At 35.7% G+C, this 22218-nt stretch overlaps 1 protein-coding gene and 1 non-coding gene across 2 annotated transcripts in view; both read right to left on the reverse strand.

Moving 5' to 3' along the window:
* The window catches only part of ANKS1B (ankyrin repeat and sterile alpha motif domain containing 1B), a 1587094-nt gene that overhangs the window by 1119002 nt on the left and 445874 nt on the right, over positions 1-22218 (reverse strand).
* Positions 11049-11155, reverse strand: LOC126023414 (U6 spliceosomal RNA). The gene has a single exon (XR_007500538.1). It is a non-coding gene; the product is annotated as a U6 spliceosomal RNA (small nuclear RNA).

The raw sequence follows: 22218 nt of genomic DNA on the forward strand, positions 1-22218 counted from the left end.
AATTGTCAAGGAAAGAGTATTAAATTAGAGTTGTGTACTGGTGTGTGTTGGTTAAAGAGAAGACATATATAAATAAAATTGTTGGGAATCTTAAAAAAAAACCTGGAATTATTTTCTAATTAGTTTCCTACTACTGCTAAAATATATTACCAATATTCATTAGTTTTAAAATACCACACTAGCTTTATAACTATACTATAGCTTTGTAAATCCAAACTCACCAGACAAAAATCCAGTACTGCATTGTTCAAGTAACTCTAAAAAATTATGCTTCCTTTCCTTTTCCAGATTTTAGTAATAACAAATTCTGTGGCGCATAGCCTGTTTCTGTATTTTAAGATATATCTTAAGATTTCTTCAAATTTAATGGACTCATATTCTTATCAATCTTATAATAAAATATATTACATTAAGTATACCTAGATTACCCAAAATAATATTTCCACCTAAAAACCCTTAATTTAATTACTTTTGAAGTCTATTTTGTCATGAAAGGGAAGATTCCTTCCCTTTGGGTGGACTAAGATGTGGACTATTTGGGTGGACTAATATGTGGATGTCTTTGGAGACCATTATTCTGCTTACCATACCTTTCAAAAATTTTACATAATCTAACAAGTTCATTAGCTGCCTAGAAAATACTCAGTAATTTATTAATATGTTTGCTTATAAAGTTCACAATATATTTATATGGATTTTTATAATATCTGAAAACTTAAGAGAAATTAAAATCAACACACTTGTTAGCTGAAAGTGTTATGTGTAGTGTGGTCTTAATAAGTTGATTCAAAACCCTCAAAAATGCTGTCAATTTTTGTAATTGCCAGTTTGTGAAAGGAAAGGTGAGTATCATTTGTAATCATTTTCAAGTAAAGGAACTGAAGCTTAGAGGGTGTAAAAAGGTTTTCCAATAATCACTCAAGGAAGAATATTAGAAGAGTTATGAATAGAACTCAGCTTCCCCTATTCCCTTTCAGTATCTTAAAAGACTAGAAATAATGGTTACAATGATTCATAATCATTATCTAGACTCTTCTTCAAAGCATAGCAAATCCAAAAGAGAATCATCACGGAGACATTAATATGCCTTTGATTCATTTCTGTTATTTTTCCTTTTTAACTTCCTGGTTTCAATAAAGCTCTAAAGTACAGAGAACTTGTTCTAATCTACTAGGAATTAGAAAAATCTATTCAACTTTGAATCATTTCACATGAATTTTAAATAGGTGCAGAATATCTTAAAATAAACATGACTTAAAATTTAAAAAGCATTCACTATTAACCTACTAGATGAAAAACAAAAAGTAAAGGAATAATAGATATGCTGTATGAAGGAACTAATTATACTGACACCAGAGGGGAGTAATTGACTGTGCTGCATGGAAGATCTGGGGAGTCAGAACATATGGTAGTGGAATCTCAATTCTTTTTTTTTCTACCACCATGCATACCTGTATAAACTCCATAACTTCAAGATTCTTAATTGTTAAAGAGTAACTATCTTAAAGAATTGATATCAGTATTAGAGATAATTATGTAAGATGTCTGGCACATAAAAGCATTTCATAACTTTATGCTTAGGGGAAACAAACTAAATGTAGGACTAAAATTTTTGGCTAAAAAATATTTGGAGTAGAAGCTCTGATGTTTTGCCCAGATTCTACTTTGGGAAAGAAAGATTTATTATCCAAGCTCTTGGGAGTGCTGCAGATTTCATCATTAAAAACTTAGTATGATTTGTCCTAAATAATATTAATTAACAATAATTAACACGGTTGTGTTATATTTGCTTTATAATGCTCCTGGGATAGGGGTGGGGAATGATATGAGATTGGGAAAATATTGGGCATTGATAAAATTTGATAACTGGTATATAGAAGCTCATCTTAATATTCTCTTTACTGCTTTACAACTTTCTGAAAATAAAAATTGAACATCATGTTGCTTTTTAAAAACACACTATATGTATATTATAAAAGTACATATAAAAGGGGCCAGAGTACAGGACGTAAGGTCCTTGCCTTGCATTTAGTTAAACCTAGTTTGTTCCAGAGTATCACATATGGTTACTCAGATGCTGCCAGGAGTGATACATGAGCAAAGAGTCAAAAATAGATCCTGTGCATTGCAAGGAATGGACCCAACTTTCCTCCCTCCAGAGGTACATAGAATGAATTTGTGCATACAATCATTTTAAAAAGAATTTTAATATATATAAACTTTGTTCTCTTAAGTAAATTACTCTTAAATACTTTTGGAATAATTTCATAGCATATAAAATTGCTTTTCTATACATTAAAATTAATTCTATTTTTGATATTGGATAACTTACACCAGGGGTGGCGAACATGCGGCTCTCGAGCCACATGCGGCTCCCAGCCAAAATGAATGCGGTTCTTTGCCTCTAATCATTATTTTGTGTATTGTGGCTCTTTGCCAAGTTTGGATTTTGTTATGCAACTTCTGAGGAGGGACCTCTGCGGAGAGATCTCCGAGTACGTAGTCCCGCCCCCAGGCTCCGTCATTCCCCTCTCCCATCCCTCGGATACAACTGCATGGGCCAGCGAGCGTGTGTGTGTGTTTTGTGTGTGTGTGTGTGTGTGTGTGTGTCACATGTTGTGTCACATCTTGCCGTTAGTTCTTAGTGTGGAGGACGCAGCACACCCTCACCATCACTGCAGGATTTTTACCCTCACTCAAAATGGCAAAATGCAATATGTGTTTAATATATTATTGTTAAAATTATATTATTTTGTGTGTTTGTCTGTTTTGGCAGGTCATTGTATGGTGTGGCTCTCTGACTCTCACAGTTTAAAATTTTGGCTCTTTGTGTTGAACTTGTTCGCCACCCCTGACTTACACTATCAACATAGGTTAACTCCAAAGACTACAATCTTTGGACTAGGGGCCATAGAGCTATCTCAATAGTTTGAACACAGACTTAGTATGCATTAGCTTGGGCTTGATCTCTGACATTACGTTGTCCCCCAACATGGTTGGGAGTGGCTTTCAAGCACAGAGCCAGAAGTAGTCCTTGAGAGCCACAAAATACATCAAACACAGGTGAAACACTAGCTTCAGAGATAACTTCAATGATTCCAGTTCAGAGCAAAGAAAACAAAAGTAAAAACAAACAAATGAGTCTATATTAAAAAAAAATTTCCATTTTGTGAAAGAAACTATGGCTAAAATTAAAATATATTTTACAGAATGGGATGAATTTTTTTATGTCATACATATACTGACAGGCAAAGGGCTGATTTCTAAGGTAAAGTACACACAAGACTTAACAACTAAGCAACAAACAAACTCATTAAAAGAAATAAGAACACTGAACATACATTTCTCCAAAGAAGACCAATATAACATGGCAAACATGCCAGGGCATACCTAAGCTTTTAGGGGGGCTCAGCCCACCAGATGTATCCTCAGATTTTTCTGGTGGGTAGAACTAATTTAACCCCCATGGTGTTCCTTGAAAAGCCCGCTGTGGATGCCTTTTTCCCCTGTGTGAATGGTTGAGGAACTTTCAAAGATATGCCTGGCATTACATTTTCAGCCAGTATTTGACTATCTCTCCTTTGTATATATCAGGCAAAATAATGGCCTCTATCAAATAATTTGGCTCAGAAATTCCAGCACCAAAGTTTATTTGAGAACCCTTTTTCTGGATAATAGCCAGCCCTAAAAGCAAAGACAATATTTTTTTCTTTTTCAAATATGTCCTTGCAGCTGCATTCTCTGGTAATCAAGGAGGTAACCAGAATGCAGATCCTGGCTATTGACCCTCCTTTAGAAATAGGGAAACTCATTTTGGGGGATTTGGCTCCTCCCTTTACTTAACCTCTAAAACAATAGAGTCCGGCCCAGGAAGATCAAGTTCCTAGATATTTTCTACTCCCTCCTAATTCTAATTTTGCATTTAAAGTGAGTTTGCAAAGTTACCTTGAGTTGTAACCTTCTTTTTTGTATTTTTACAGCCACACCCATAGCTTAGGTATTGTTACTGTTGTACTATGCTTTGTGATTATAATTATACTTTACCTCTGGCTAATTTTACCCCTATAAATTTTCCTGCTCAAAAAATTAAGCTTGTCGCACTCTGCCAGAAGATGTGTTGACCCCACATACTCTGTGTGGTTTCATTATTTTATATTTCATATTTGGCTGCTCGTGTTACCCGTTTCCTCTCGTGAAGGATTGCTCCCCACTAGAGATGCTGAGATGCAAGACGCCTGCAGCACAAACAGGTTTCTAAAAACATTGTTTAGTATCACTGATAATTAGAGAAATAAAATCAAAAGGACTTTGAGATATTATCCAATGTCTGAAAATGGTCTATCAGGAAAGTCCAGAGAAGAATACTACTGGAAATGTGGTGAAAAGAGATCTTAATTTATGTTAATAGAATTGTAAACTAGTTCTGCCTCAAAATAAAAGACTTTGGATATGTATCCAAAAAATTAAAATTAGAACTACCATATTGTTGAGCACTTCCAAATTTTGGCATTTATACAAAGAGTTACACAATTGTAATTTAAAGATATGTATTCTTATGTTCATAGAAGCACAATGTAATACTTCTCAGTAAGAAGAAATATTGTATTTCTAAAGTCTGTATGGGATTAGAGAATTTTATGTTGTACAAAATTTGTTAGAAAGAAAAACAAGGGGCCGGGCGGTGGCGCTAAAGGTAAGGTGCCTGCCTTGCCAGCGCTAGCCTTGGACAGACGCGGTTCGATCCCCCGGTGTCCCATATGGTCCCCCAAGCCAGGAGCAACTTCTGAGCGCATAGCCAGGAGTAACCCCTGAGCGTTACCGGGTGTGGCCCAAAAACCAAAAAAAAAAAAAAAAAAAGAAAGAAAAACAAATGTCAAATTCTCTCACTAATATACAGAGTATGTAAGAAAACAAAAGTGAATAGACAATGTCCAAAATCTGATGCAAAACAACTGACATTAGAGTGTTGGTAGGGAATAAAGGGTTTTATTGAGGGAAGTTCAAAAATATTGACACATTAGTGGTAGTGTGGTATGCTAACATTATACCCATAAAATATAAACATTAAGTTCAGTCTCAGGAAACTGAAATAGAAGCTGAAGCATCACAGTGGCAGAGCCCTGTTTCTTCCTCAAGATCATCATTTCACCTTCTTTATATTTTGCTGTGAACACATTAACTCTAGGCACTTAACCACACAATAATGCACTGCTGATAGAGGACACTGGGCTGTATTGGGGAGAAACAAAATAAGAATCATTAAGGTTACAGAGATCTAGGAAGGCAATCCTGATTTTAAAAAAGGGAGGAGGGCAACAGTGAAAGACATCATTTATCTGAGAAGCTCCAAAAACTAGAGAACATGTGCAATCAGACTAGGAGTTCCAAAGGGCACCAACTAAAAAAGATTCAAATAAAAACATACCAATTCTAATCAGAATGACAGAAAAACATAGAATGTTGAAAGAAGCAAATCCAAGAAAAAAAATTATATGCAAAGGAGAATCATTCATATTTGTAGCAGATCTACCAAATAAAAGCCTTTCCCAATAACTTACTATCCCTTTGCAAGAAGAAGGAGGAGGAGGAGGAGGAACAGCAAGAAGATGAAGAAGGAGGAGGAGGAAGAGCAAGAAGAAGGAGGAGGGAGAGGAGGAGGAAGAGCAAGAAAAAGGAGGAGGAGGAGGAAGAGCAAGAAAAAGGAGGAGGAGGAGGAAGAGCAAGAAAAAGGAGGAGGAGGAGGAAGAGCAAGAAGGAGGAGGAGGAGGAAGAAGAAGAAGAAGAACAAGAAGAAGACGAAGAAGAAGAAGAAGAAGAAGAAGAAGAAGAAGAAGAAGAAGAAGAAGAAAAGAAGCATAAAACCTTTTTATGTAGTTGCTGGTTGGGTTTTTTTTACTTTGTTGTTGTTGGTTTTTTGTCTTTTTGTAGCTGCTGGCTTTGATTTTTGTTTTTTATTTTTGTTTGTTTTTGGTTTGTTTATTTCTGGTTTTTGTATTTTTCTTATTATTACTTTGTTGTTTTGTTTGTATTTTGTTCTGTTACCTTTTTATTCATTTTTCCCTCCCCTCTTCTAAATTAATATTTATAACACCTAGAAGGACTCATAATTTTTTTCTTATTTTTCTTTTTTTTCTATATTTCCAACCACATTGCTTGAATCATCTTGTTCAGTCTCATAAATTGAGGGGGGGGAAATGGATGGTACTGTGTCCAGACACTTGCATGAACATTTAGTGGAAATAAAAAATGATCATACCTGAACATCAAACCCAAAGTCAACAACATAATCTATGCCTAATCCACAGCAAGCTATACAAAAGGGCACCAGTTACACTAGTATTCAAGGGTGTGTGGGCTATGCCCATTCTTCTGAGGTCTGAGCCATCATTATGCCAATATTCAGGGTATAAAGCCAAACTGCATTACAAAATATGTGTTCCTATCTTTATTAGATAAGAACATGTTTACATTTGTAATATTTTTCCATTTTAATGTGCCTATGCAAAAGAGGAACCATGCCACAAGGTATTATTGGTGCCTCTGGGGATCGAGGGAACAAATCCAACAATCCACTTAACTTGGTTCTTGAATTCTAAAGCGAAAGACTCTTCTACCAGAATTCCTTATTGAACCAATCACAAAGAAAAAAAAAAGGTCACTGTATAAGAGTTATAGTGGTAAGGGAATACATCTAAGATATTCAAAGAAGATATGCATGTCCCTTTTATGTCATTACAAATAGTCAGGGAAGGGTGTTGAATTCAGGATACCAATTTGGTCTGTGATTTGGCCTTGTGGAGTCTGCAAAATGACTCCCAGCAGTCCCATATCAGGAAATGTCTTTGAGTGGTGACTTCTCATAAACCTAATATGGTAGCAACCACAGTTACACAGTGAAGGAAGGTGGAGGGCAGGAGGCCACTGAGAGTAGATAAATACAAATAGAGTATTGGTTTCTTCTTAGGATGATAGTCTATTCTACCATTTTGGGAGCTGGTTGGCAGCTGGCTTGAGTTGGGATGTGCTTCCTGAGGAGCCAAGAACTGAGGGTAAAAACGGTTAAATGTGGGGTTATAGGGGGTGGGGTGAAGAAGTAAAGGACTAAAAATACACTATTAAAATCACATTCACAATTGTGCCTCAGAAGATTAAATATATCAGAGTCAACTTAACTGTAGAGTTGAAAGACCTATGCAACAAAACTACAAAGCACTACTTCAAGAAAAAAAAATGGATACACGTAATGGAAAGACAGCCTTCCATCATATGTTGGGTAGACTAACATAATTAAAATGGCAATGGTACCCAAGGTATTGTAAAGACTTAAACCTTATAAAGATGCTTGTGGCATTTTTAAAAATAGATGATACATATGAAATTCATATGAACAATATATCTTTAAGCATAGCTAAAATATCCTTAGAAAAAATGGGAGGCCCCTTTCTTTCCCCAATGTCAAACTCTACTGCAAAGCAATATAATTAATACAGCCTGTTATGGAATAAAGACCCTTAGATCACTGAAACAGATTTGAATGTTCTAAACAGACACTCAGGAATATGATCAATTAATCTTTGATAAAGGTCCAGAAATACAAAGTGGAGCAAGAAAAGAGATGTTGGGGGAACTAGTCAGCTATATGCAAAACAACTGACTTAGATTTCTTTCATGACATGCATAAAAAAAACCAAAATAGATTATTAGAGACCTTTTTATCAGATCTGAATCCAGAATGTACACGCAGGGAAGTATAGGCAGAACTCTCTGTGACACTGAAACTAAAAATATCTTCAAAAATAAAACATACTAGAAAAAAATAACAATGGTATTACATTAAAATAAGAAGCTTTTTTTCCTTAAGGAAAATGTCAACAATTATGCAAAGATAGTACAGGAGTGGTAAACTATTTACCTGACATTCATCTGGTAAGGTGTCAATATAAATATATATGGATATATATATGTAATTAACTGTTGAAAATTACACAAACACAATCCAGCCTCATCAAAAACTGGGGAGAAGAGGTGATCATAAAATTCCACAAAGAAGAAATAAATGGCAAATATGCACAAGAAAAATGCTCAAATCACTAATCACCACGGAGATGCACATCATAACAATAAAATATCATATCAACCATAGAGACTGGCATACATCAACCAGTACTGGCATGGAAGCATGGAGAAAGGAATCCTCATACACTGCTGGTAGGAATGTAGACTAGTCTAACCTTTCTTGAAAACAATATGGACATTCATAAAATATATAGGAATCAAACTTCATTTGACACAGCAAACCCCATTACTTGGCATATACCTCAAACATTAAATAATAGATGGAGAAAAGTCATTTGCATTCTAATGTTCCTGGAAACACTAACCATAGTAGTGTCTGGAAACAACCTGTGTCTAAGAATAAATGCCTGGGTAAACGAACTATGGCACACACAATGCAATATTACTCACGCATAAGAAAAATAGTCATGTATTTGCTGCTACAAGTAGGGACCTGGATAATATCATGATAAGTGAATTTGGTACAGAAAGTGGGACAAACACAGAATAATATCTCATATTCAGGATATAAGAAAACATAATGGTGAAATATAATATCAATAGAAACAAACACCAGAGCTGATATTCAGTAAGAAACAAGCCACCTAAGGGGGTTAGGGGACAGGACAAGGAAGGGGAAATGACTCTGGTGGAGAAAAGTGTTCATACAGAAAAGTTGGTGCTGAAAGGTGGTAAAAGTATTATGTAAGAAATCTTAGTAGCAATGAAATGTAAATCACAACGGAAAAACTAATTTTGGGGGGGAAAAGTATCTCAATAGAAGCAGACAGGTGTGTGGAGACAAATGAGAGTGAAGGGTGTTGATGGAGAGAAGAGGGTACTGATGAAGGAATTGGTGTTGAAACATTTTATTACTAAATCTAATAAAAATAACTTTAAAATTTCAGTGATTAAATTAAAAAAGAAATTATAAGCATTTACATTCTTCTCAACTATGTTACCTCAATAAAAATATAAAATAAAAAATAGAAAAATTGACATCATATAGTATTTTATTAAGTTTTTCTTAAGAAAAATATCAAGCATTTCAAACTAAAGTGTCAACATATCTTAAAAGAGTTTATTTTAATATTAAAGCACTGTAGCAATTTTATGTATTTCATAGAATTATATATTATGAATACGTTATGATAAATACTAAATTTTAAAGCAGAAATTTCAAAATGTGTTTTTAATAACAAAGTACAGGAGATACTAACATTTTCATTCTTCTTACTCAACTCTCACAAAGAATCTGATGACTGAATAAATGGTGCCACTTGTGCTATTTAAATATTGTTCCCAAACAGTTACATATATTTGTCAGAAACACAAGTGTGCGGTCAGAAAGAGTACAGCAGGTAGGTTGTTTGCTTTGCATGTGGCTCATCTTGATTTGATCCCTGACATTCCATAAAGTTCCTGAACACCATCATAAGTAATCTGAACAAGAGTCAAGCATAGCCCCTGAACATTGCTGGGTGTGAATCAAAATTCAAATAAAGGGAATACAAAATCTACAAATTTTTTTCTTTTTGGTTTTTGGGTCACACCTGGCAGCACTCAGGGATTACTCCTGACTACATTCAGAAATCGCTCCTGGAAGGCTTGGGGGACCATATGGGATGCCTGGATTCTAACCACTGTCCTTCTGCATGCTCTCTTTCCGGCCCCAAAAGGAATACAAAATCTTATTCCAGTCAATCATTACAACTTATAGTTTCTGGTGTATAAGTTTTTTGCTTCTTTGGTTAACTTGATTTCTAAGTACTCAATATTTGGGATACCATATGGAATGTTAATTTTTAGTTCTCTCTCTTCTAGTTTGTTTTATTGAGCATAGACATGCGACATATTAATGTGTACTGATTTTGTAGCCTATTATTTTTCTGTATTGACTTATTTCTAAATGTTTTGCAGGAGTCTTTAGAATCTTCTATGTTTTTTTATATTTACTGTATCTATGCCAGATTATATAATCTGCAAACAATGATATCTTGACTTTGTCCTTTCTATTCTGAATGGCTTTGATTTTTTTGTTTTGGTTCATTATTATGGAAAGAACTACCAAAACTATATAGAATAATGGTAGAGAAAGTAGACAACATAGTTTTGTACCTAACTTCAGAGAAAAACTGAAATAATATGAGATTGACCTTGAGCCAAGTAATTCAGTAATGGATATGCAAACAGGCCCTAAAGAAATTATTGTTCAAGTGCGTGCAATGCAAGTTTGTAATTTAAATCAATGGAATTAATTTTAAATTCAAGTTATAGTGTCTAATTCTTGGAATTCTTCACTTAATACCACAGTGAATAATTTTTTAAATTGCTACATTTAGGGGGACAGAGAGAAAGAGAGAACAGCTAGTAAGGAGTTGTCCTTGAAATCATCTGGCCCAGGTTTTTTCCCTGGCACCACTATGGGTCCCCCAAGTACCGCCAGGAGTCATCTCTGAGCACTATCAGGTGTGGACCCCAAATAAAAGACAAAATATTACATTTTAGTTTATTGTGAGCTTATTCAACAGTGAAACTACTTAAGGGTAAGTTCAACAAACATACCATATTTCACTGCAAAACATTATAATTTTTTGCCAATGTCTTTTACAAAAAACAGTGATGTGATCACTATGTGAATCTTTCTAAAAATTTATGTCAAATACACTTAAAATGGATGTGATAGTTATATGACAGTTAAAATATTTGGTGATATACAGTAAGAACAGTAAACTGGAAAACTCAGGTTATAATTCAAATTTTCAATATAATTGTATTTACATGCAATTATTTTTTGTTCACTATAATTTCCATATTGAATAATAATAGCAACAATAGCTTTTAGGAAGATTTAATTTATATTAGTGTTTTAATAAAATAAAATTCATAATATAAATTATGTTTATCTGATATGATATACTTTTAATACATAATTAAATGATATCACTATATGTTAACATTTCTATTCATTATATAACCCCCCCCCTTTTTTTTAAAATATGGAACGCTTCACAAATTTGCATGTCATCCTTGCGCAGGGGCCATGCTAATCTTCTCTGTATCGTTCCAATTTTAGTATATGTGCTGCCGAAGCGAGCACTATATAACCCCCTTTTGAATAAAGATATTGATCAGATAAAACCCTTTGAAAAACAAGTAGGTCACTCTTAACTTGACAGAGAGAAGATGGTTCTAACCAAATCAAGGCTATTGAAGTCCCAAAAAATAAGTCAGAGCCTAGTAAATACTAAAATTAATTTAATTTATAAATGCAATAAATGATCCATTGTATATTAGTGATTTAGCCTCAGTTTGTTTGTACAATATGTAATTATACTCCTTGAGCTTTGATAATAAACTTTTTTTTGATCCTAGAATAGATTCTACTAGGTAATAAGCATTATCTTGCTGTCAGAATTCTATACTTTCTAAGTACCATTATACTTTGTTGTATTTATGTATTCCTAGGGTATATCTCAAGGAGTGGTATACAGGAGCTCAATTTCCAGCTTTTTGAGGAATTTATATTATTTTCCTGTAAGTCTGGACTAGATGGCATTCCCACCAGCTTTGAATGAGAGTTCCTTTCTCTCCAAATCCCTGCCAGCTCTGATTCTTCTTGTTCTTTGTGGTGTGAGATGATGCTTCATTGATATTTTAATTTGCATATCCCTGATGATTAGAGATGTGAAGCACTTTTATTGTGCCTTTTGGCCATTTGTATTTCTTCTTTGACAAAGTGTTCATTTATTCTTTCCATTTTTTGATGAGTTAGATGCATTTTTCTTGTTAAGTTCTGTCAGTACCTTGTATATCTTGGATATTAGCATCTTATCTGATGGATATTGGGTAAATAGTTTCTCTGTGGGTGGCTTTTGTATCCTAGTCACTATTTTGTTCAAGGTACAGAAGCTTCTCATTTTAAAATAGTCCCATCTATTTATCTCTGCCTTGTTTCTTGACTCCACCCTTTCTGGGCTTGTAAACTCACCTCCAGGGAAGGCTCCAGGGAAGGCGAACCATCAGCAGATGAGCCACACGCATGATGAAATCAGGCCAAAAATGGATACAGCACAGAAGACAGGCAGATAGGGGTGCTGGCATCTGAGTTCCAGCAGAGTTCAGCAGCTTCCCCTTTCTGGGCAGGTAAGCTCACCTCCAGGAAAGGCTCCAGGGAAGGTGAGCTGTCCACAGTAGAGCCACACACAGGATAAAATCAGGCCAAAAATGGAGCACAGCACAGAAGACAGGCAGATAGGGGTGCTGACATCTGAGTTCCAGCAGAGTTCAGCGGCTTCCCCTTTCTGGGTATGTAAGCTCGCCTCCAGGGAAGGCTCCAGGGAAGGCAAGCCGTCCGTAGATGAGCTACACACAGGATAAAATCAGGCCAAAAATGGAGCACAGCACAAAAGACAGGCAGATAGGGGTGCTGGCATTCTAGTTCCAGCGAGTTCAGTGCCTTCCCCTTTTTGGGCCTGTAAGCTCACCTCCAGGGAAGGCTCCAGGGAATGTGAGCCGTCCACAGATGAGCCACACACAGGATGAAATCATGCTGAAAATGGAGCACAGCACAGAAGACAGGCAGATAGGGGTGCTGGCATCTGAGTTCCAGCAGAGTTCAGTGGCTTCCCTCGACTTTAAACATTTATATAAAAATACTATCACACTGCTAGTGCGGTATTGATAAAAAGAACAGATGAATAGATTGATGAAACATAGTCTAAAAATACACTCACAAAGTCAATCAGCTAATTCCTGACAAAGAAGTAAAGATAATATAATGAGCAAAGATGTTCACTTCCACAGATGGTGTTGAACCAGAAAGAAATCAGCACACAATGAAAAGTCTACACACTATTTTATATTTTATGTTAAAAAGTTACTAAAAATTAATCACAGTCTCAAATATAAAATACAAAAGTCTAAATCTATTAGCCAATTAAAAAAACTCAGTGTTGTTGTTACTCTTAAGCAACTACACTAAAATATACAATCTATAAAAGAAATAACTGATAAGCAGATTTTATGAAAGTTAACAATATGAATAATCAACCCACCTGCAAAAATGGAAAAATCCAGATGGCTGGATGAAGCCTGGGAATGTTGGGAGCAACAAGAGCTATTAGTCATGTCTGTTGGAAATGCAAAATGGTACAGCCATTTTGAAAACAGTTTTGCAGTTTCTTCAAATATTAAACATACTCTTACCCTTTGGTCAATGGTTCTTAGTGTTTCTACAAAATAATTGAAAGCTTATATCCATGCAAGAATCCACACAACAGCTTTTCTACAGCTACATTTGTAAGTCTCAAAACTTTGAAGAAACCAAGATGTCCTTCGGTAGAAGTGAACAACTCAGACACATTCAGATAATGAAATATTATATGGTACTAAATGTAAAATACCAGACCATGAAAGACATGGAGAAAGTTAAATATATATATTACTAAAGAAAAAATTAATATGAAAGTGTAATTTCTGTATGATTCTAACTATATAATATTATAGGAAACAAGGTAAAAATGTGGAAACAGAGAAAAGATATCAGGTTGTCAAGCATTGAGGGAAGAGAACAATTAACGATAAAAGCACAATCAAAGCACAAAGAGGGCATGAAGCTATATGACATCATTGTGAGGATAATATGGCATGATAATCTTGTTTGAATCTAAAGAATGTTTAACACATCAAGGGTATCATTAGAATTAATTATAAATATTTACGATTTTTTTAACTTGGGTCACACAACAGCGCTAAGGGGTTAATCCTACTTATGCGCTCAGAAATTGCTCCTGGCAGGTTTGGGGACCATATGGGATGCCAGGAATAGAACTGCAGTCCATCTTTTGTTGGCCGAATGAAAGGCAAACATAGACCCAAGTTCATACTCCAGAATCACATGATCTACCAACTACTGCCATAGTGACCCAAGTGGTCTCCAATATCTCATGTCTAGAACAGCTCTGCACTACTGGGCTCGAGTGCTAAACCAATATCGCCAGGAGGTTCCCTGCTCTCCCTGAGCACTATTTCAAAAATAAATATTAGAAAATAATGGGAAAAAAATCTAAGTTTTGTAGCTTTTCAACTGTACATGCTGATGTGTCAAGCATTTTAGAAGAAAGTTTCACTTATGATGGAATATATTGCATTTGAGGTACATCCAGATAAGAGCTGTTGATACTCTTATGTCTAAAGTAGACTCTATAATTTAGAGACCTGTTGGGCAGAAAATAATCTGATTTCAAGAGAACTTCAGTAAATGCCAACACAGGGCCAGAGAGATAAGAAAGAGATAGACACTTGCTCTACTTGCATCCATATCACTTGTAGTTAAGACTCAATGTCCCACCGACCACAAAAACAAAATCAATATTTAAAAACAAACAATATAAAAGAGAGGCCTAGGAACCAAACTACCCCTAGGAAACTCCTCATACTGCTGTAGCATCAACTTGTACCAGTTTTGATATGACATCCTGACAACGAGGAAACGGCAACAACTTCATCTAAGAGCAGGTTGTTATATAACCACCTAATGGTAAGATGAATTCAGAAGACACGGCATCCTTTGATCTGTGCAAAAACCAAGAGCGCTAACTACAGAAGACTGACTTTGACAGTCATAACTGGGCAAAACTTATCTGGGGACCAAAAAGAAAGACCTTAGCCTAGGCTGTTTCCTAGGATTTGTACAATAACCAAGATCTCTAATTTCAGAGGTCTGACTTTGACAACTGCAACAGAGCAGATATTCTGGAAACATAATAAACGACTATCCTAGGCTTCGTCTTAGGATCTGTGAAAAAACCAAGACCACCAGTTACAGAAGACCTACTAAAACAGTGATGGAACAGAACTGCTAGAACCATAAAGAAAGACGCTAACCTAGGCTTCATCCTAAGACTTGTGCAAATACTAAGTTCTCAAGATAGAGGCCTAAATCTATCATTCACAACTCAGAGGGAAGTTTCTTGGCACCAAACTAAGTCTTTGGGGGTGTGAAAAGTAGCATGTATGGAGCCTGTAGTTATTCCCATGAAAAGTATGTTTTAAGGGCGGGGTAACCCTGTATATTTTAGGTCAAGATAATTCCCTTTATAATTTCCCCAAATTACTGTGCCTATGCAAAAACAAACAAACAATAAATAAAACCTTGCCACACCAGCCCTTTTTCCTTTTTTCTTTTCATTTCTTTTTTTTTTTCTTTCATTCTCATGGTTATTGTCTGGCTATTGTAATTTGTTGCTGTGGTGGTTTTCTGTAGTTGCTAGTTTTGGTCTTTTATGTGATTTTGCTTCTTGTTTTTTGTTTTTTTCTGTTTTGTTTTTGTAGTAGATTTTTGTTTTATATATTTTTTGTGTTTTTTTGTTATGTTTTTCTTCTTTTTTCCTTTCTTCTTTTTAAATTGATATATATAACCTCTAGATGGACTTCCACAGGTGTTATGATTGTTTGGTTGTTGTTGTTGTTTTACTTTCAAACAGAACCACATAACTTGAATCATATTGTTCTGCCTCATAAATTGAGGGGAAAGAAAAATAGATGGTATCAGAACCAGTCATATGAACAATGAGTAGAAATAAAAAAGGATCAAACTTAAACACAAAACCCAAAGTCAATGGCAACAGAATTGATAGCCAATCTTCAATAAGCTGTACACAGAAGGGACCAGTTACCCTAGCATTCTGGAATGCTGGGAACTGGAGTGGAGGGAGGACAATACTGGTGGTGGGATACCCCTGATTCAATGCCACTATGTATCGCAAATATTACTGTGAAAGATTTGTAATTCACATTGGTCATAATACAAATATTTAAAAAAGAGAGAAGACATGCAATAAAACAAGGTAAGAAAAAGAACTGATAACTGCTAGAGTAGCCAAATACTTCTTCAATTGTAAAATACTTGATATAGTGGGTCAGATACTATATTAGCTATTGTGTAAAAATCCTTGATGAAAAAGTAAATATAATAAAACTATAACATTAATACAAAAAAGAAATATTGGAAGGTTTCATTTCTGGAAGAAAAGTCTGTAAAATGAAATGGCTAAGTCTTTAAGACAAATTATAGTATGCATAAAAATGCTTAGAATTGCAAAACCTTAAAATTAACAAAGTGATAATTCAACATAAATTTATATGATTTATATGATTCTTTCAAATTCTAAAAAGATAAAATACTCTTTTTTTCTTTTCCTTGCAATATACCATTATCAGATATAGAGTCTATAAGCAATTATGAAAATAAGTCTTTCTCTACTTGAAATTTAAATCAATGCCTTTCTACTACATTTTTACTTGACTTTGAACCAACTATTTCTACAGATTTAATAGCAGAACTATAATTCATTATAACTGTGAGAATTAGAGGCCATTGAGGTGGCACTAGAGGTAAGGTGTCTGCCTTGCAAGTGCTAGCCAAGGAAGAACCATGGTTCAATCCCCTGGCATCCCATATTGTCCCCCCAAGCCAGGGGCAATTTCTGATGGCTTATCCAGGAGTAACCCCTGAGCATCAAATGGGTGTGCCCCCCCAAAAAAAAAACAGAAATGAGAATTAGACAAATTAGACAAATGTAAAATTCTAAACTGTTGACTGATAATAATATTAAATCAAATCAAACACTAAAAATGTGCATGCTTTATGAATGTTGAAGTAAAGTTTATGAGGATAAAGAGAAGATTGATATAAATTTGTATTTAGAGAAACAAATAATATTGTATAAATAAAGTTTCTGTCCAACTATTGGTAAAATTTGTACTTTTATCAGAGAAATTTTAGGTAACACTGAAATTCCAGAACTCTCCTAAATAGAGTAAATCATGCTAAACTAAGCAGTTATCTAGAGCTGTGAACAGAATAAACCTATATCCAGCCAGTTTCCCTCTACTCTAAGATCACTTTGAATTTAGTGCCATTATAAGCATTTTCAAAATTACATCCAATTATAAACAAACAAAAAATTCTATAAATTTTAATAATGTTTGTCAATTTACCCTAAATTATGTTGCCTTTACTTTCTCTACATATTCTTATGACTATCAGATCATATTAGGATAATATAAGATATAATATAGGATAAAATTATTCATTTTCTCTGAGATAATCTGGAAGCACTTCAAATTTTCCTTATAGAGATGTAATGCATGAAATTTAATATTCACTTATAATAAATATATGCATAAAAGGACTGTAGTCAAATAAAATTAAGGCCATAACAAATGATATAGTTAGTTCCATAATTAATGTTGGTAAATATGTTTTCCTCAAAAAATCAGGAACAAGGGGCCGGAGAGGTGGTGCTAGAGGTAAGGTGTCTGCCTTGCAAGTGCTAGCCAAGGAAGGACCACAGTTCAATCCCCTGGCGTCCCACATGGTCAGGAGCAATTTCTGAGCACATAGCCAGGAGTAACCCTTGAGCATCAAACTGGGTGTGGCCCAAAATCCAAAAAAAAAAAAATCAGGAACAAGACAAAAATATCAGTTTTACCACAGAATGCTAGGTGATCTAGTAAGAACAATTATAAAGAAAAGATATAAAAGGTAACCACATGGAAAAAGAGTTAGAAGACATAGTATTTGTTAATGATATAAATAACATGCATAGTGGTAAAGCATTTGCCTTAAAAGCCACCGACCCAGGATGGACCGGGGTTTGATGGACCAGGGTTTGATCCCTGGCATCTTGTATGGTCCCCCAAGCCTGTCAGGAGCAATTTCTGAGCTCAGAGCCAAGTGTGGCCCCAACAATAAATAAATAAATAACATACATACATACATAGAAAATCACACAGGAAAAGCTTTTTAGAAATAATAAATGCAAGCCTCCACTGAGGTCGCTATTGAGAGGTATAGTGCCCACCAGGAGAGTGCTTTCTGTGAGAAGCTCAGAGACTGAGGGGTCTTGGACCCACCTGACCAGGGCCAGTACAGGCCTCCACAGTGGTTGCCATTGAGGGGTATAGTGCCTGCCTGAGAGTGCCCTCTGTGAGAAGCTCAGAGACTGAGGGGTCTTGGACCCACCTGACCAGGGCAAGTACAGGCCTCTAAAGTGGTTGCCATTGAGGGGTATAGTGCCCACCTGAAGAGTTTCCTCTGTGAGAAGCTCAAAGCCTGAGGGGTTTTGGATCTGCCTGACCAGGGTGAGTGCAGGCCCCCACTGACTTCGTCATTGAGGGGTACTTAGGTGTGCCCACCTGGAGAGTGCCCTCTGTGAGAAGCTCAGAGACTGAGTGGTCTTGAACCGGCCTGGCAGGGCAAGTACAGGCCTCCAGTGCAGTCGCAATTGAGGAGTACCTAAACTTGCCGGCCTGGAGAATGAACCCCGTGGAATCTCAGACTGAGGTTTCTTGGATCCACCCAAACAGAAAGATGCCATAGATGTGCAACTGTTCCGTTTCACTTTCCTGCTGCATGCGCTTTCTAACAAATGTACCCCACCATAACACGTAGAAAAAATAAAACTACAAACGTGACAATGGGAAAACCTCATAGGCAAACACCATGCACAGAGAATGATGATAGCTCCGATGACCCAAAAAATACCAACCATCTGATTAATCTCTCAGATGAGGAGTTTAGAATAGAAATATGGAGGATCCTCCTAGAAATCAAAGAAAACGTACCTCTAGCTGAACAGAACACAAAGATAGAAATCAGAAAACTCCAAACTGAAACAAAAGATCTGAAAAACGTGGTAGCTGAAATGAAAACCTCAATGAAAAGCCTCCCCAACAGGGTAACAGCAGACGAGGATAGAATCAGTGAACAGGAAGATAAAATGCAGAACTCCATATAACAGAATAGACTGGAAAAGAACTTTAAGGTAAATGATCAGCTGATGGAAAAAGTACTCACAGAATATGAACAAATAAAAATAGTAGTCTTTAATTAGCTCAATAAAAACAAGATAAAAATCATTGGAGTCCCAGAGACCCAGGAAGGAGATCCCCAGGAAGAAGCAATAGTTAAAGATATCATCACAGAGAAACTCCCAGAGATAAAGACTGCATGCAATCAAGTTCTGCATGTCTGAAAAGTACCAGCCAAAAGAGATCCGAAAAAAAAAAAAAAAACATCACAAGAAACATCCTAGTCACAATGACGAATCCCAAAGATAGAGATAGAATACAAAAAGCAGCAAGGTCAAAAAGGGAAATTACATTTAAAGGAGCATCCTGATGATTTACAGCAGACATTTCACAAGAAACTCTCAAGGCCAGAAGACAGTGGTGGGATATTGTGAACAAGACTGAATGAAATGGATGCTTCACCTAGAATACTGCACCCAGCCTGACTCACGTTCAGGTTTGAAGGAAGGATACCTAGCTTCTGCTTCACCTAGAATACTGCACCCAGCCTGGCTCATGTTCAGGTTTGAAGGAAGGATACCTAGCTTCACAGATAAGCAACAGCTCAGAAGCTTTAAATATGCAAAACCAACCTTAAGGGAAAAACTGAAAGGTCTACTTTAAGACAAGACAGAAAAACAGACACACCAAACTTATACACAAAGATGGCATTAAATCACATGACAATATTCTCCCTCAATGTTAATGGACAAAATGCATCAATTAAGAGACACAAAGTGGCTCAATGAATCAAAAACATGAATCTAACTTTCTGCTACCTACAGGAAACACACCTCAATGGTCAGAACAAATATAGACTCAAAATCAAAGGCTGGAGTAAAATCTTCCAAGCAAAAACACCCTTAAAAAGCTGAGGTGGCCATATTAATATCAGATGACACAAACTTTAGACTCAAAAATATTGTAAGGGACAAAGATGGACACATTGTACTAATCAAGGTATATGATATGTGCAAAGGGAAGAAATCGCATTACTAAACATATTCAAACCCAATGAGAGACTAGCAAATTATAAAATACAATTATTGACAAAAATTGAAAGAGGATATCAAGAATAACACAATAATGTTGAAGACCTCAATACGGCGTGAAGTACAAATATAAAGAAAACTATAAAACCCTGCTCTAAGAAATAAGAGAGGACACATGGAAATGGAAACACATACCCTGCTCATGGTTTAACATGCAGGATTAACATAATTAAAATGACAATGCTCCCCAAAGCATTATATAAATTTAATGTGATCCCTCTAAAGATACCCATGACATTCTTTAAAGAAATTGATCAAACAGTTTTAAAATTTATTTGGAACAATAAACACCCTCATATAGGTAAAGCAATCCTTGGAAAAAGGAATATGGGAGGCATTACTTCCCCCAATTTTAAACTGTATTACAAAGCAATAGTTATCAAAACATCATGGTATTGAAATAAAGACAGATCTTCAGATCAGTGGAATAGACTTGAGTACTCAGAGTTCCCCAGACATAGTCACCTAATGTTTGATGAAGAAGCAAGAAATCCTAAATGGTGCAAGGAAAGCATCTTTAACAAGTGGTGTTGGCAAAGCTGGTTAGCAACTTGCAAAAAAGAAAACTCAGACCTCCAGCTAACACCATGTATGAAGGTAAAATCCAAATGAATTTTAGATCTTGAAATCATAACACGTAGGTAAAACACTCCATGACATTGAGACTAAAGGCATATTTAAGGAGGAAACATCACACTCCAAACAAGTGGAAGCAGAGATAAAACAGATAGGAATATATTAAGCTTCTGCAACTCAAAGTAAATAGTGCCCAGGATACAAGAATCATCCACTGAGTTGAAAAGACTATTCAACTAATACTCATTAGATAAGGGCCTAATTTCTAAAATATACAAGGCACTGATGAAAGTTTACAAGAAAATAAAACATCTTATCCCATAAAAAATGGGGAGAAGAAATGAACAGACACTTTGTCAAAGAAAAAATACAAATGGCCAAAAGGCACATGGAAAAATGTTGCACATCACTATCAGGGAGATGCGAATCAAAACAACTATGAGGTACCATCTCATGCCACAGAGATTGGCGCACATCACAAATAATGAGAACAATCAGTGCTGATGGGGATGTGGAGAGAAAGGAACTTTTATTCAGTGCTGGTAGGAATGTCATCCAGGCCAACCATTATAAAAAGCAATATGGAAATTCCTTCAAAAACTGAAAATTGAGCTCCCATACGATCCAGCTATACCATTCTTAGGAATATACCCCAGGAACACAAAAATACAATACAAAATTCCCTTCCTCACATCTATATTTATTGCAGCACTATTTACAATAGCCAGACTCTGGAAACAACCAAGATGCCCTTCAAATAGATGAATGGCTAAAGAAACACAATGGAATATTATGCAGCCATCAGGAGATTAAACAGAAGCATATTAGTACATGGACATTAAGTAATTAATTGTGGAGTCTTTAAGACTCTGCTTAGAGAAAGTGCCATTTACAATATAAATTAAAATAAAACTAAAGGGATCAGAGCCCGGTGTAATAGCACAATGGTAGGGCATTTGCCTTGCATGCGGCTGACACAGGATGGACCTGGGTTCCATTCTTGAGGTCCCATGTGGTTCCCCTAAGCCAGGAGCTATTTCTGAGCTCATAGCCAGGAGTAACCCATGAGTGTCACTGGGTGTGGCTCAACCCCCATCCCCCAAAGAAAAACAAAAACTAAGGGGGTCAGAGAAGTATTATAAGTGGGTAAGGTACCTGCCTTGCACAAGATTGATCTGGGTATTAATCCCCAACACCACATATAGTCAAGAGTGACCAATGAGCAGAGAGCCAGGACTGAGCTCTGGAGCACTGCCAGGGGGGAGGAGGAGGAGGAGGAAGAAAAGGAGGAAGAAGAGAAGAGGAAGAAGAGGACGAGGAGGAGAATAGAGTTAGTGAAGAGTAAGAAACTCTGTTGCAGTTAGAAATGAATATAGGTTGAAAAGTATGAGCTGGATTCACAGAAGGACACAAACCTTATTTTAGGGTAAAAGTTTATAAGCAGGTTTTTGTTTTACTTTTTCTTCAAATTTTCATAAATGAACATACACTTTGTGTTATTGAGAAAAATTAACTGCTGAACAAAATGGTTGTAAAATATTTTTCAAATATAATAACTGCACATTTATTTTCTTGTTTTAATAAATAAAATTACTACATATTAAATATACTGCTTTAAAATATTTTGCATAAAATTTAGATTCTCTCAAATCAATTATAATTTTATATCCTTATTTTT

The sequence above is a fragment of the Suncus etruscus genome, chromosome 11, assembly GCF_024139225.1.
Source record: "Suncus etruscus isolate mSunEtr1 chromosome 11, mSunEtr1.pri.cur, whole genome shotgun sequence".
In the NCBI taxonomy this organism is placed as follows: Eukaryota; Metazoa; Chordata; class Mammalia; order Eulipotyphla; family Soricidae; genus Suncus; species Suncus etruscus.